Source organism: Chiloscyllium punctatum, chromosome 23 (assembly GCF_047496795.1).
Source record: "Chiloscyllium punctatum isolate Juve2018m chromosome 23, sChiPun1.3, whole genome shotgun sequence".
In the NCBI taxonomy this organism is placed as follows: Eukaryota; Metazoa; Chordata; class Chondrichthyes; order Orectolobiformes; family Hemiscylliidae; genus Chiloscyllium; species Chiloscyllium punctatum.
In genome coordinates this window covers 71,226,537-71,241,430 of record NC_092761.1, presented here as the reverse complement: position 1 = coordinate 71,241,430, position 14,894 = coordinate 71,226,537, and the positions used below count along the sequence as shown (strand labels likewise).

The window sequence follows — 14,894 nt, the reverse complement described above, 5'->3', positions numbered from 1 at the left end:
TAGCACTGCTACCTCACAGCGCTGGAGACCTGGGTTCAATTCTTGCCTTAGGTGACTGACTGTGTGGAGTTTGCACATTCTCCCTGTGTCTGTGTGGGTGTGCTCTGGTTTCCTCCCACAGTCCAAAGATGTGCAGGTCAGGAAAATTGGCCATGCTAAAATTGCCGTAGTATTAGGTTAAGGGGTAAATGTATGGGTGGGTTGTGCTTTGGCAGGTTAGTGTGGACTTGTTGGGCCAAAGGGCCTGTTTCCACACTGTAAGTAATCTAATCAAAATAGAATTAAAATGTCAATCAGCATTTGAAAGTGAGACATGGAATCAACCATTTTACCACGTGAGCCTGTTCTGGGCTTTCAGTGAGATCACGACTGATCTACAAAGTAACTCCACATGCCTGGCTTTTCTCCATATCCTTTAAATTGATCGAGCATCAGTTGCACTTTTCAGGAAAGTGTTTAAAATTTAAACCATGCTTGGTGATGGGAAACCTTCAGAAATGAGATAATGAGAATCCAGAGTCAGTATATTCCTGTTAGGGTGAAAGGAAAGGCTGGTAGACGTAAGGAATGCTGGATGACTGGAGAAATTGAGGGTTTGGTTAAGAACAAGAAAGAAGCATATGTCAGGTATAGACAGGACAGATCGAGTGAATCCGTAGAAGAGTATAAAGGCAGTAGGAGTGTACTTAAGAGCGAAATCAGGAAGGCAAAAAGGGGACTTGAGATACCTTTGGCAAATAGGGTTAAGGAGAAGCCAATAGGTTTTTACAAATACAATAAGGACAAAAGGGTAACTAGGGAGAGAATAAGGCCCCTTTAAGATCAGCAAGGCAGCCTTTGTGTAGTGCCGCAAGAGATGGGGGAGATACTAAACTAGTATTTTGCATCAGTATTTACTGTGGAGAAGGACATGGAAGATATACAAGGAAGAGAAATAGGTGGCGACATCTTGAAATTTGTTCATATTACAGAGGAGGAAGTGCTGGATGTCTTGAAATGCATAAGAGTGGATAAATCCCCAGGACCTGGTCAGGTGTACCCTAGAACTCTGTGGGAAGCTAGGGGAGTGATTGCTGGGCCCCGTGCTGAGATATTTGTGTCATCAATAGTCACAGGTGAGGTGCCGGAAGACTGGAGATTGGCAAACGTGGTGCCATATTTAAGAAAGTGGTAAGGACAAGCCAGGGAACTTTAGACTAGTGAGTATGACGTTAGTGGTGGGCAAGTTGTTGGAGAGAATCCTGAGGGACAGGATTTACAAGTATTTGGAAAGTCAAGGACTAGTCGTCATGGCCGAGTTGGACCGATGGGTCTGTTTCCGTGCTGTACATTTCTATGACTCTATGACCATATGATCAAATCATAAACAAAACTTAAGGGGAGGCATTTAACTTACTACATAGGGATGGTCACCTTTTAAAACAGAGGCCAAGTGTTTGAGTACAAAAGCAGATTGATTCATAGAGATAACTGGGTCACACTAGGAGAGAAGACATTTTAGCACAGGTAAAATTCTTGAGCCTTGAGATGTGTCAGAATTTCACCCCAACTGTAATGAGGCATGACAGCCTGAAGTTGATGATGTCCCTGTGTGCCAACACAGATACTGTTTATAGATTGCATTTGAAAAATAGTGCCAGTCAAACCTACACAAATCAGTGTCGTAACATATGTTGGTCCTGTCATGATGGAGTACCCACGTAGTCAGATGATAACAGTGGTAAGTTTTCACTCGTGAGTCAGCAGAAGATTATATTCTGGATCAAATTGCAGAAAGCTCCAGAATACTAAGTGTTTTGTGAAACTGTCTCACTTTGAGTAACAACAAGAAGGTCAGGGTAAAGGGGTGTGTTAGTTGTTACTTTCATCTTACGGTGCAATCATCTTTTCTTTAAGTGGAGTTTATTAACCATCGGGCAATCTATAAAGGAAACCAAAAATAAGTAATAAATTAAACTGAATAGAGAATGATTTACACTGGATTAAGGGACTCGGGAAAAGATTTACTATCAAATGCTGCTACTAGCATTAAAATCAATGGAGGAACATCAAAATAGGAGACCAGTCAGCACCTCATACCTGCTGTGCTAATCTTTGTCTCAACTCCATTTACTTATTAATTCTACGTACTAATTTAGCCTCCTGATTTCCTTACTAACAAAAATTTATCGAGCGACGACTTGAACGTTTTATTATTCCCAGTGTTCACAGCTCTTAGGGGAATGGATGGCAGATTTCTACATCTATTTATGTGAAAAAACTTCCTGATATACTGTCTAATGATCTGGCTTATCTTTAAAACCTGTGACCCCCTCATTCTTGAAACCCCACAAGAAGAAATGGATTCTCTTCAGCTACCCATTCAAATACCTTTAGCATTGCAAACTCCTTGATCATATCAATGCGCAATCTTCTACTAGAAAGAGATGATGAACTATGTTTATGTGCCCATAATTAGGAACATAAGACTTAAGAATGGAAATAGGCCATTTGAGCCTTCTCCATCATTCAATACAATAACAGCTGATCAGATTATTATCTGATCGCCACTATCTAATCTGTTCCTCACAATCTTGGTCTCCTTTGTCTATTGAAAATCTATCAAACTCAGCCATGGATAAGTTCAAAGATCCAGTTTCCACTGTTCTCTGAAGAAGAGAGTTCCAGAGATTTAAGATCCTCTCAGTGAAAAATGTTCTCATCTTTTCTGTCATTAAAGGGAAAAGTCATTTTTAAACCATGTGCCCAACAAAGGGAAACATCCTCCCTTTATCCAAGGCATCGTAGCAAATTTATGACACAGGAAGAAGCCATTCAACTGAACTTATCTGCATTGATCTGCAGGCTTGCAGCTACAGAGCTTCAGGTTCAGATCCAGATACCTTTGAAATGAATTGGGATTTCTGCCTCCACCACTAAACCAGGCAGTGAAGTTGAAACACCCATCACCATCCAGGTGAAAACGATTTTCCTCTTGATTCCTGTAATCCTTCTACCAATCACCTTAAATCTGTGCTCTCTAATAATTGACCTAACAGCTGGAGAGAACAGGTCTTTCTTGTCCACTCTATCTAGCCCCCATGTAATTTTATACATCCCAAATAAGTCACTGCTCAGTCTCCTCTGTACTAAGGAAAACTCTCTCTCTCTTAGTATTTCTTTGTGGAATGAGATTTTAGGAATATTTTATTCATCAGTTGCTGGTGGGACAGGCCTATCCATGACCAGCAGATTCTCTCACAGCCAGCGCAAGCGAAACCGCACTCACTGCTGGGGACATTTGGATCTATTGTTCTTGTTCCATTTTGAATTTATGCTGATTCTATGCTCAGTCTCAAAGATGTCTGTAGTACTCCCAGTGTAACATCTCCAGGAATCAGAATCCATGGTCTTCATTTCTCACTGACATTGGTCCATGAGGTTTTTTTGTAGCTTTGTATGAACCTGAGGTTGAAAGGACCCCCATCAATCAGAAGCGTTTGTAAACTCCCACCTTAAGATCGTCAATAGCCTGCTGTTGCATCAGGCTAAAAATTATGGTGAATAAAGTCAGGACCAATACATATCCCTGCTTCATGCCATTGGAGATTCTAAAAGGATTCAAGGTTTGCTGTTGTGTTTGACTGGTTCACATTGATTTTCATGAAATTGCTTCAGCATGGCCAAGAACATGGGTAAGTGTCCAAGCTTTTCAAGTATTTCAGAAGTCCTCTGAGGAGAAACACCTCGAGTCTATCAAACATTTTCTCATAACTACAGTTTACAAGCCCAGGCAATATTCTTGAAAAACAAAAACAGAAATTGCTGAACAGGTCTGATAGCATTTGTGGAGAGAAAGCAGAGTCCATGTTTCTGTTTTGGTTTCAGATTTCCAACATCCACAGTTATAAAGTCATCGAGTCATAGAGATGTTCAGCAGGGAAACAGACCCTTCAGTCCAACCCATCCATGCTGACCGGATATTCCAACCCAATCTTGTCCCACCTGCCAGCACCCGGCCCATATCCTCCAAACCCGTCCTATTCATACACCCATCCAGATACCTTTTAAATGTTGCAATTGTACTAGTCTCCACCACTTCCTCTGGCAACTCATTCCGTACATGTACCACCCTCTGCTTGAAAAGGTTACCCCTTAGGTCCCTTTTATATCTTACTCCTCTCACCCTAAACCTATGCCCTCTAGTTCTGGACTCTCCCACCCCAGGGAAGAGACTCTGTCTATTTATCCTATCTATGCCTCTCATGATTTTATAAACCTCTATATGGTCACCCCTCAGCCTCCAACACTCCAGGGAAAACAGCCCCAGTCTATTCAACCTCACCCTATAGCTCAAATCCTCCAACCCTGGCAACATCCTTGTAAATTTTTTCTGAACCCTTTTAAGTTTCACAGCATCTTTCCAATAGGAAGGAGAGCAGAATCGCACGCAATATTCCAAATGTGGCCTAACCAATGTCCTGTACAGCCGCAACATGACCTCCCAACTCCTGCATTCAATACTCTGACCAATAAAGGAAAGTATACCAAATGCCTTCTTCACTATCTTATCTACCCGTGACTCCAATTTCAAGGAGCTATGAACCTGCATTCCAAGTCTCTTTGTTCAACAACACTCAGTAGGGCCTTACCATTAAGTGTATAAGTCCAACTAAGATTTGCTTTCCCAAAATGCAGCACCTTGCATTTATCTAAATTAAATCCTATCTGCTACTTCTCAGTCCATTGGCCCATCTGATCAAGATCCCATTGTAATCTGAGGTAACCTTCTTCACTGTCTACTACACCTCCAATTTTGGTGTCATCTGCACAATTACTAACTGTACCTCTTATGCACACATCCAAATCATTTATATAAATGATGAAAAATAGTGGACCCAGCACCGATCCTTGTGGCACTCCATTGGTCACAGACCTCCAGTCTGAAAAGCAACCCTCCACCACCACCCTGTTTTCTACCTTTGAGCCAGTTCTGTATCCAAATGGCTAGTTCTCCCTGTATTCCCTGAGATCTAACCTTGCTAACCAGTCTCCCATGGAGAACCTTGTCGAGCGCCTTACTGAAGTCCATATAGATCACATCCACTGCTCTGCCCTCATCAATCCTCTTTGATTTCCCATGCACAAAGCCATGTTGACTATCCCTAATCAGTCCTTGCTTTTTCAAATACATGTATATCCTGTCCCTCAGGATTTCCTCCAACAACGTGCCTACCACTGGCGTCAGGCTCACCGGTCTATAGTTCCCTGGCTTGTCCTTACCACCCTTCTTAAACAGCGGCACCACATTAGCCAACCTCCAGCCTTCCAGCACCTCACCTGTGACTATCGTTAATACAAATATCTCAGCAAGTTCTTTTTTTTTTGTTGATACTCTTGTAAAACTTCTCTGCACTCACTCCAGAGCATTGTGAACTTCCTAGAATATGATGACCAGATTACACAAAAAACTTCATCTGTGGCCTAACCAGTGTTTTATACAGCATTATATCCCTACTTTTGTTTTCTATATTTCATCCAATAAAGAAAAGCTTTTCATGTGTGATAGACCAGGCCAGATCCCCTCAATACATTTCAAGAAAGTAGCCCAGATCCTAATGTTTCTAGTTGTTTTAGGCAGATGTAAAGTGAATATTCCAGGAGTGATGCAGCTGGTCAAACCACTTGACTTCAAGTGAAACAGAATTTATTCACACAACACCAAATGAAACCCAAACAAAAGAAAGCAGAATTTAAGAATAAGACCTATTTGAAAACCCAACAGACATGATATCCCCATAACTGAACAAAGAAACTGTTCCAATTTCCTGCAACATCCCCAGCAACACATCCCTTGACAAAAAAGATAAATGAAAACACAAGTTCTTACAACTGAGATTTTAGGGAGAGAGAGAGAGAGTCAGCCATAAACATTTGTTGAATCAGGGAATCTTATTTGCCCAGCAGCTTCAAACAGATGATTAGATTAGATTGGAAACAGGCCCTTCGGTGCAACCTGTCCACACCGACCCTCCGAAGAGTAATCCACCCAGTCCATTTCCTGACTAATGCACCTAACACTATGGGGGTAATTTAGCATGGTCAATTCACCTGATCTGCACATCTTTGGAATGTAGGAGGAAACCAGAGCACCCAGAGGAAACCCACGCAAACACAGGGAGAATGTGCAAACTCCACACAGACAGTCACCCGAGGCTAGAATTGAACCTGGGACCCTGGTGCTGTGAGGCAGCAGTGCTAACCACTGAGCCACTGTACCACCCCAATTGCTAAAGTCCAAACCAAACCAGAAAAAATCTCCAGAACTGGGAGGATTGGCCACTACACTTTCATTGTACAGAGGATTTTAAAAAATCCTAGAAACCTTTTCCCTGATTGTTGCCTTGGGCAGTATCTGTTAGCCATTAGCAAAATCCCTTATTGCGGCCAAATTGGAAATTCTGCCTTTTACAATCCTTCTTTTAAAAACCCAAGGAAAACATAACCTTGTTAAAGGAGCAGCATCATCATACATGTGCTTTCTCTACCACTTCATCGACCTGTACTGCCATTTCCAAGGGCCTGTAGACATGCACCCCAGGGATTCTCACTTCCACTCATATTCATTATCCTCCTGTTTATTGTGTATTCCTTCACTTTTTCACTGTCCCCAAATGCATCATCTCACATCTGAAGTGAATTCTATTTGCTACTTTTCCTTCCACTGAACCAAAATATTGGTGTCAGGAGTTGACAGGTATCCTCTTCATTGTCAACTATATGGCCAGCATTTGTGTCGTCTGCAAATTTCCCAACAATACCTCCCATACATAAATTCAAATCATTAATGCATGCAATACACAGCAAAGGACCCAACAATGAGTCCCATAGAATACCACTAGAAGATGTTTTCCAGATGCAGAAACAGACATCAACCATTATCCTTTGTTTCTTGTCACTGAACCAATTTTGGTTCCAATTCACTATAAGTACCTCATGGACTTTTACTTTTCTGACCAGTCTGCCATGTGAGACCTTGTCAAATGCCTTAGTAAAATCCATGTCGACAACATCAACTGTATTACCCTTATCTTCGCTTCTTTTACTGCCTCAAAAATTCCATCAAGTTAATGATATGTAATATTCCCCGATTGGTCCCCAACTTCCCAAGTGACAGTTTATCATGTCTCTCAGAATTGATTCTATTTCCCTACCACTGACATCAAATTGACGAGATTGTAACTAATTTGCCTAACTCTTTTGAACAATGATACAACATTTAACAATCCCCAATCCTTTTATCCCACACCTGTATGTAGTGATGATCAAAACAGTTATTATTTCCCATTGTTAGCCACTAACAGTCCCCATTAACAGCTATTTACCCTCCCACCCAGGTCGTTATCCACTCCTTTGTCTGTCCAATTGTTATTCTCTCTTTTTGGGCTCCATCCCTACTTATTGTTTATTCCCTACCCTATCTTCTGCATGAAAACTGACACTTTCCTCGCTACCATCAGTTCTGAGGAAGGGTCACTAGACTCAAAACATGAAGTCGGATTTCTCTTCACAGAGCTGCCAGACCTGCTGAACTTTTCCAGCAATTTCTGTTTTAGTTTCTAGTTATTACTTCCTGCCTGGCTTCTTCAACAGCTTGGAATACAAGCTATCCATATTATCAAGATCCCCCCCCCCCCCCCCCCACCCCCCCACCACCACCCCTGAGGATCCACAGCATTTCTACAGTGAAAACAGATCCTAATTAAGTATTCAACTGTTTTGCTCATTTCCCTGTTTTCATTATTATTTCTCTAGGTTCACTCTTGAAAAGACTGACACTCACTTTAGTTACTCTTGTCATTTTAATTACTGGTTGAAACTCTCACTGTCTATTTTCATAATTCTACCTAGCTTTCTCTCGTACTCAAGTTTCTCCTTTTATATTCAGTCATTGCTGGTCTGTCCACTTTTCTGGCCTGCCTCTAACCTTTGTAGATTTGTAAGCTGAATGATATATGTCAACTGATGTGGACCTGATTATATTCTGTGGTTCTCTCAGGCAGAGTTGGCATGGGCTTAAGAAAGAAAAATCATGTTTGATAGATTTATTAGAATTTTTGGGGATCCAACTTGTAAGGTTGATAAAAAGGAACTTATAGAGAGATGTGCAGAAAACATTTAATAAAGTAGCTCACAAAATGTTAATATACAAGTTAACAAGTTATGAGTTAAATCAATATATTTGTATGGACAAAGGAATGGTTAATGGACAGGAAGAAAAGAATAGGGAGAAATGAGACATGGCAAGCAGGCAGGCTGTGACTGGAGTGCTGGAAGGATCGGTGCTGGGGTCACCAATCAATATTAATGACTTGGACAAGGAGACTAACAGCAGTAATGTAACTGTGTTTGTTCATAATGCAAAACTAGGTGGGTACACAAGCTGTGCAAAGCTCACAAGGTGAAGTATAATATGAGCAAGTGTGAGGCTTTTCACTTTGACAGCAAGAATAGGACATTTTCTTGTCCTCCCTTTACCAGTTCCTAACATGAGTGGCAGGTGGCCTTGACCCGTCTGAAACTTACTTAGTTAAAGTCGCAGTTGAGGTGAAATGCTCTGGGAATGCAGCAGAAAATGCCTGAGTGTCATTTTCGTGACCTGACCTGCTGCAAGTAGAATTAAAATCTTGTCAATGAAGTTTGCCCAGCTATACAAAGTGGTAATCTTGATCTACCTAAACGCACATCCAAATCAAAACTTAATTTTTCCTTCCATATTTTGCGTAGAAGTAAATATGGGATATTTTTACTGTTTCAGTGCTGGGTTTAAGTAAGAGTCAGTCCCTGCTTTGGTCAAATTCTCATTTATATGCATCAGATTTATTGACTTCCAGATGTAGATGAATAATAAGATATCTTGGGGCTCTTACTACTTAGACAGTTTACTATTACAGCTGAAATTTGAGCACAAGGCAATGTTGTGCTCAACCAGGCTGTGTTTAATATGCAGAGAAGTAGGTCAGAGAAGTGAATACAATGAAAACTGGCTGGTTTGACAGAATTGGGCTCTAAGGAAATGGCTTCTGAAACACACATTTAAATTTATGGCATTATACTCAGACTGTCCAATATCTGAAGGTGAGCTGTGCCTATCAAAATGCACAGCACTATGGACATATTAATTGCTAACAGACAGTGCATGAAGGTGAAATCAGATGAAAAGCTGCAGGATTATTGAGGGCACACAACCACTGATGAGGAAAATCTTTTTATAGTGTCCCTTTAATATAATGTTGCCACAGGAACACTGACTCCAGTTGCACCATAACAAACGCAGGCACAGATGTCTTCACTGACATGGAGTGCCACCCGAAATATTTTTTTTCTTATACTACTTAAGGCAAAATGCAGATAAACATAAATAATCATGTCCCAAAATATGAACTAATACATGCCATCGTGCTACTGGCTATGGTACAAATTGACACTCCCCTTTCTGAACTACAGCTCTGTGCACATTGCATTCTGACATTGGAAAAGATTCATTGCACCTTTTTGCAGCTCTATGTCCACTGTTATTCAGATGATATGCTGATGCTTTGAACTGTACCTGCCTCAGTAAATGGGAGGTGACTGGTCAGGGTCATGGTGTTGAGAGAGAGGAAGAGAGTGGGTGTTAGGCCAGGTGACAAAACATTGAAGAGTCCATTTGTGCGCTCATCACTGCAAACCACTGTTAAAACAGTCCCTGATTTTCCTTGGAAAAAATCCAAAAAATCATGGGACAGGAGCCACTTTCTGACAATAGCATTTTCCATTGAAAAGGTGAAAATGCCAAATACATTCACAACCTATATATATGCATCAATACCTTTCAGAGGATAATTTTCTCATTTACTTTCAGGGGACATCAGATCAGCCACCCATAAGCCTCTGCCAAGTTCTCTGTCTACGAACAGGCAGATGGTGTAATGGTCTAATAACCCAATCCCTCAGGTTTTCCATTGAAGGAAGAAGGAGTTAGGTTAAGATTAAACCATTGTTCTACCTCTATTATGAGAATGACTTAACTTGCAAATATTCTTCATTGGTTATGAGGTGGAAATAGTGCGATATAAATGCACTTTTTTTTCACATAATCACTAAATGCAAAAGGTAAGTAGGGCTTTTATATCTTGTATGGATCATAAAATCAATTGGCACAAAAGAGGCCATTCAATGTACATGCAAGTTGTTTCAAAGTGTGAACCAACTAGTCCCATTCATGCCTGCTCTTTTCCCGTAGCTTTGCATATTCCTTTCTCGAGTATATTTCCAATTCTCTTTTATGCTACGTACTTCAATCAACTCCAGTTTCTTTCAACTGAAGTACAGTCATCCAACTTCAAAACCAACATGCCTCAATCATTCAATTTAGCACACAGCAGCTTTTCTAACCTGTACTTACAGATCCCCGTGGTTTGCTCAATACACTGTTAAAAGAGGCTGCTGGAAGTGTAACATTTGCAGGGCAGGAGAACTGTAAATTGAAGGGAAAATTATGAGCCCTTGCAGACAGATCATAATTGTAGATTAGACAAAGTGCCAGTAAATGAGTACCTTCTGCAACACAAAATAGGTTTGTAGAGTCTGACTTCGAAAATGTTAACTACTCCCTGTTTGAAATAAAAGAAAGTGCATGTAAATATCTTCTGGAGTGCAAGCAATATTTTAGTTAATCAAATATCTACCTTCAAGCATTAATTGTCATGTATCAGAATAACTAACTGTGGATCAGTAACAAGTCCTTGTCGTTCAGGGTGTCACTGTATTAATGATGTAGTTTATCGACCAAGGCCTTGCTCAAAGGTTGAAGAAACCTACATCTTTTCTCAATCTAATTTAGCTAAAATAGAAATTGCCAAAGCTGCCGCTGATTGGGAGGCTATTCACGTAATGACTTTCACAGCAGTCAGTACAAAGGACAGGGCTTGTCTGCAGTGAGAGTGCTTTCCACTGAATTTGAAAATATACTGTAATTTCAAAAAATCCTTGAACAGCAGATTTGAAAGGCAGCCTCATAAAAATGGAGGAGTTCAGGGAGATACAAAAGATTTTACTGTAGTTATTTCTAAGCACTGTTTCAAATGGAAAATGTATTAAAATGGAAACACCACTTCTAGTTAATATCCTTATAGTTTTAATTTGCTTTTCTTCTGCACTTATTAAACACTCTTTCCTGAGTGTTAACATCATTCTGCTTATCAGGAACCGTTAATATAAATCATTCCAGCTCAAAATGCAAAGAAATTTGCATTTTCCTGTAATCAGAATTTCATAAATACTTCAGGGAAACTATTCTCAGTGCACTTGTAACTAAACCTTTACCCAAGATTTATAAAGAATAAATGAACAATGTTGCTGAAGTGAACATACAGAAGAGACCTTTTGCCAAGGTTTTTTGTACAATTGTTAGTCACTGAGAGGATCCTGCGCACTGGTTACATTTAATGCCATACACTCATATATTTTGCCCGAGTACTAGAATTGCACTCCAGTTTGAGATCTTGGGAATTTTGGTCAAGTGCTCATAACAGAAGAACAGAAGTATTTTTGAGGCCAAGCAGGTGAATAAGTGCAGCTTAGTCCACAATAATATCTGCCATGATTTTATTGAATGGCAGAACAGTCTTGATGGGTCAGAAAGTAAAACTCCTGCTCCTATTTCTTATGTTCTTATGTTCTGAAAACATGCCTCCTGCTTCTCCATCTCCCTCCTTAAAACAATGTCCTTCTTTTATTTTACTAAGTGTCCCAATAAATTTCATGCAATTAAACCAGGTTAGCAAATAATCACCAAGGACCTGCCTTCAGATAGAGGAGACAAGAAGAAGAACAAAATACACAGCACTTCTGGATCATGAGTGCTGTATGAATGTGAGCTACCTCCTGCCATTGTGCAGAGCTCATTCAACATGCTGCACTTCCTAACCTCTGGAGAATATGGTCTTAAAGTCAAGGTAAACCAGGTTCCTTCAAACTGGCAATATAACTGGCAAACAAGCTTAGCTTGATGAAATAATATAATTTGTATTTATGTAGCATCTCTGTGTCCTCACTGTATTTGAAAGTGTCGCATAGGCAATGAAATATTTTTAAAAATATATTCATTGAAAAGTAAATAAATGCACAAGAACAACCTAAATCTGTTTATTTTCATAAATGATTATCAGGACAATTCACTAGACATGCTCAATTTTGCTGCATAGGGTCACTTCTGTTCACCTGAGTAGGCAAGGTGAAATGTTATCCAAACACAGCCTCTTCGACAGTACAGGATTTCCACCATAACATCACTGAGGTAAAGTTTAGATAGCATGAGTTTGATTCCATTAGAGTGGGGTTTAAACCTATGGCTGACTGACAAGAGGTAAGAGCACTATTAACAAGCCAAGCTGCTGCATCAGTAGCTAGCACTGCGGCAGACAGAGGGGCTATTGTTTTGGAACAGCATGCTTTAAAAATCTAACATTTGGTGCTGCCGCACTGCAAATTAATGTACAATCAGTTCCAACTTAAACCATTAAAATGTAGGTGTTATATGTGATATAGGTCCCAAAAGGGGATAAGAAGTAAATGTGAAAGCTGTCAACAGCAAGTATTGTGTGCCAACACAGCACACCTCAGTTGGCAAACATCCATATGTCACGAGCAAAATAATGATAACCCTTTAGCTTAGTCATGTGTGAAATTCTATTACTAGTCAAATTAAATAAATTACTGATGGATGGGCCATGTCTTTCTAATTTACACAAATTGACAATCCAATACATTTTAATATATTGAAGTCCAGTGATTTCAGCAGGACAACAGCAATTTTCTAAAGCTCTGCAGTGCTTCCTATATTTCCTCCATTTCTGCATTGCACATGGTATCCAGATTTCAGTTGCATTACTACTTTTTATCATTGGCACTAATCTTTAGTATACACTGTGTAAAAGTCAGTCTGATGTGGGGATCATCCACATACCAATAGATCTGCAAGATGAACTGACTCAGCCCTCTTTGTCGCAGATATAAATTGCTCTGCACTGGTGGGTATAAAGGGACCCAGTTTGCAAACTGAGGAAATTGAACATGTAAGTGAACTGCATGCTTTCACCCAGTGTGTACTGTACATGCCAGCTTGATTCAAGCACCTTCATCAAAACCAAACATTGATCTGGTATGCCAGATTTGTACCAGTGCCTACTGTGGGCCATCATTAAGTGTTGGTGCTTTAGCAGGATTCTGTCACAAAGTGTGCAAAATGGAGGCATCAGAAAGTATTACACCATAAATATCTGATAATGACAAGATTGTTACCTTTAGCATTTTCAAATGACCAGGTCCATAACTCTCAACATTTGAAGTAAAACAATAATCATTTTACATGCAATGAATTAGCTTAGAAATTTGTGTCCTGATCCAAAAGTGTCACTTATGGTTAAATTATTTTAGGAGCATACATAAATTACAAAGTGAAAGAAGCTATTTGGTCCAATAAACCTAAATATATAGAGAGCTTATCATGGAATTAGAATCTTGTCAACCCTTTCATGCCATTGATCATTAAACTTGCTGAATGCTTTCACTTCTTTCCTTACAGAGTTGTAAAATTTTAGAGCACCAGGTGAGGCAATTTGACCAATTGTACCTGTGATGACTCTTTCAAAGAACCCTCATAATTTTTCCTATTGCGCTGTTACTTTCTGGTAGATCTACAATAATATCCCCTTCTAGTTTTTGCCTAATTCCAATGAGCTAAAGTGGGTGAAGAATTGCTAAAATCACTAGCTGGTGTGCATCATAATCCATTCAGAAAAAAAAAATGATTTTGCTGCAAGTTGCTTCCCCTTGCATATTTGCAAATATGCTAGTTATTCAACTAAAAGCTGGATGTTAGTAAATATATAGAGCCATAGTCAATAAAGTACTCTCTCTTCAATAGACAGTGACCATTGATTATGTATAACCTGAGAATAACTATTCCATAAGCATGGACTAAGGTGCAGAAAGTTCCACAGCCAGTATGGACACAGAATCCATGCTAATTTTTTCTGCTGTAGATTATATAGTCTTCTAGCCAACCAAACTAACCAAACCCCCACGTTAATAAGCAAGGTTTTTAATTATGGCATATTATTTTTCTCACATTGATAGAATCATACAGTTCAAAAGCAGCCATTTAGCCATCAAGTCTGTACCACCAAAAATATACTTTGCGCCACATGAATCTTTCTGCACTAGGCCGATGGTTTTGGATGTTATGACACTTCAAGTGATCATTCAAGTACTTATGAAAGGTTGTGTGGTTTTTCTCCCAACTACCCTTCCAGACCTCCACCTTTCTCTGGATGAAAGGTTTTCCTCAAATCCTTTCTAAACCTCTTGGCTTTAATTTTTAAATTATGCCCCTTTGTCATTGACCCTTTGACTAAACTATTTTCTAATCACCCTGTCCATGTCCCTCATAATCTTATAATTTAGAGGAGCCGGTGTTGGACTGGGATGTACCAAGTTAAAAATCACACAACACCAGGATATAGTCCAACAGGTTTATTTGGAAGCATTAACTTTCGGAGGGCAACTCCTTCATCAGGTGGCCGTGGAGTATAAGATCATAAGACATAGAATTCATAGCAAAAGTTTATAATGTGATGCAACTGAAATTATATATTGTTAAAGTTCACTTAAGAATGTAAATTTTAAAGAAATCTGGGATTTACATATGAAAAAACTAAAACCAACATGGTAATTCTAAAAGATGTGAGACTTTACAAACAATCCAGGTCTTTTTCAACGTATAATTTCAGTTGCGTCACACTGTAAACTTTTGCTATAAATTCGGTGTCTTACAACTTTCTATTCCACAACCACCTGATGAAGAAGCAGCG

General features: G+C 39.6%; 1 protein-coding gene across 7 annotated transcripts in view; it reads left to right on the top strand.

The window, feature by feature from the left end:
- The window catches only part of igsf9bb (immunoglobulin superfamily, member 9Bb), a 682,739-nt gene that overhangs the window by 598,186 nt on the left and 69,659 nt on the right, over nt 1–14,894 (top strand). The gene's annotated exons all lie outside the window — the stretch shown is intronic.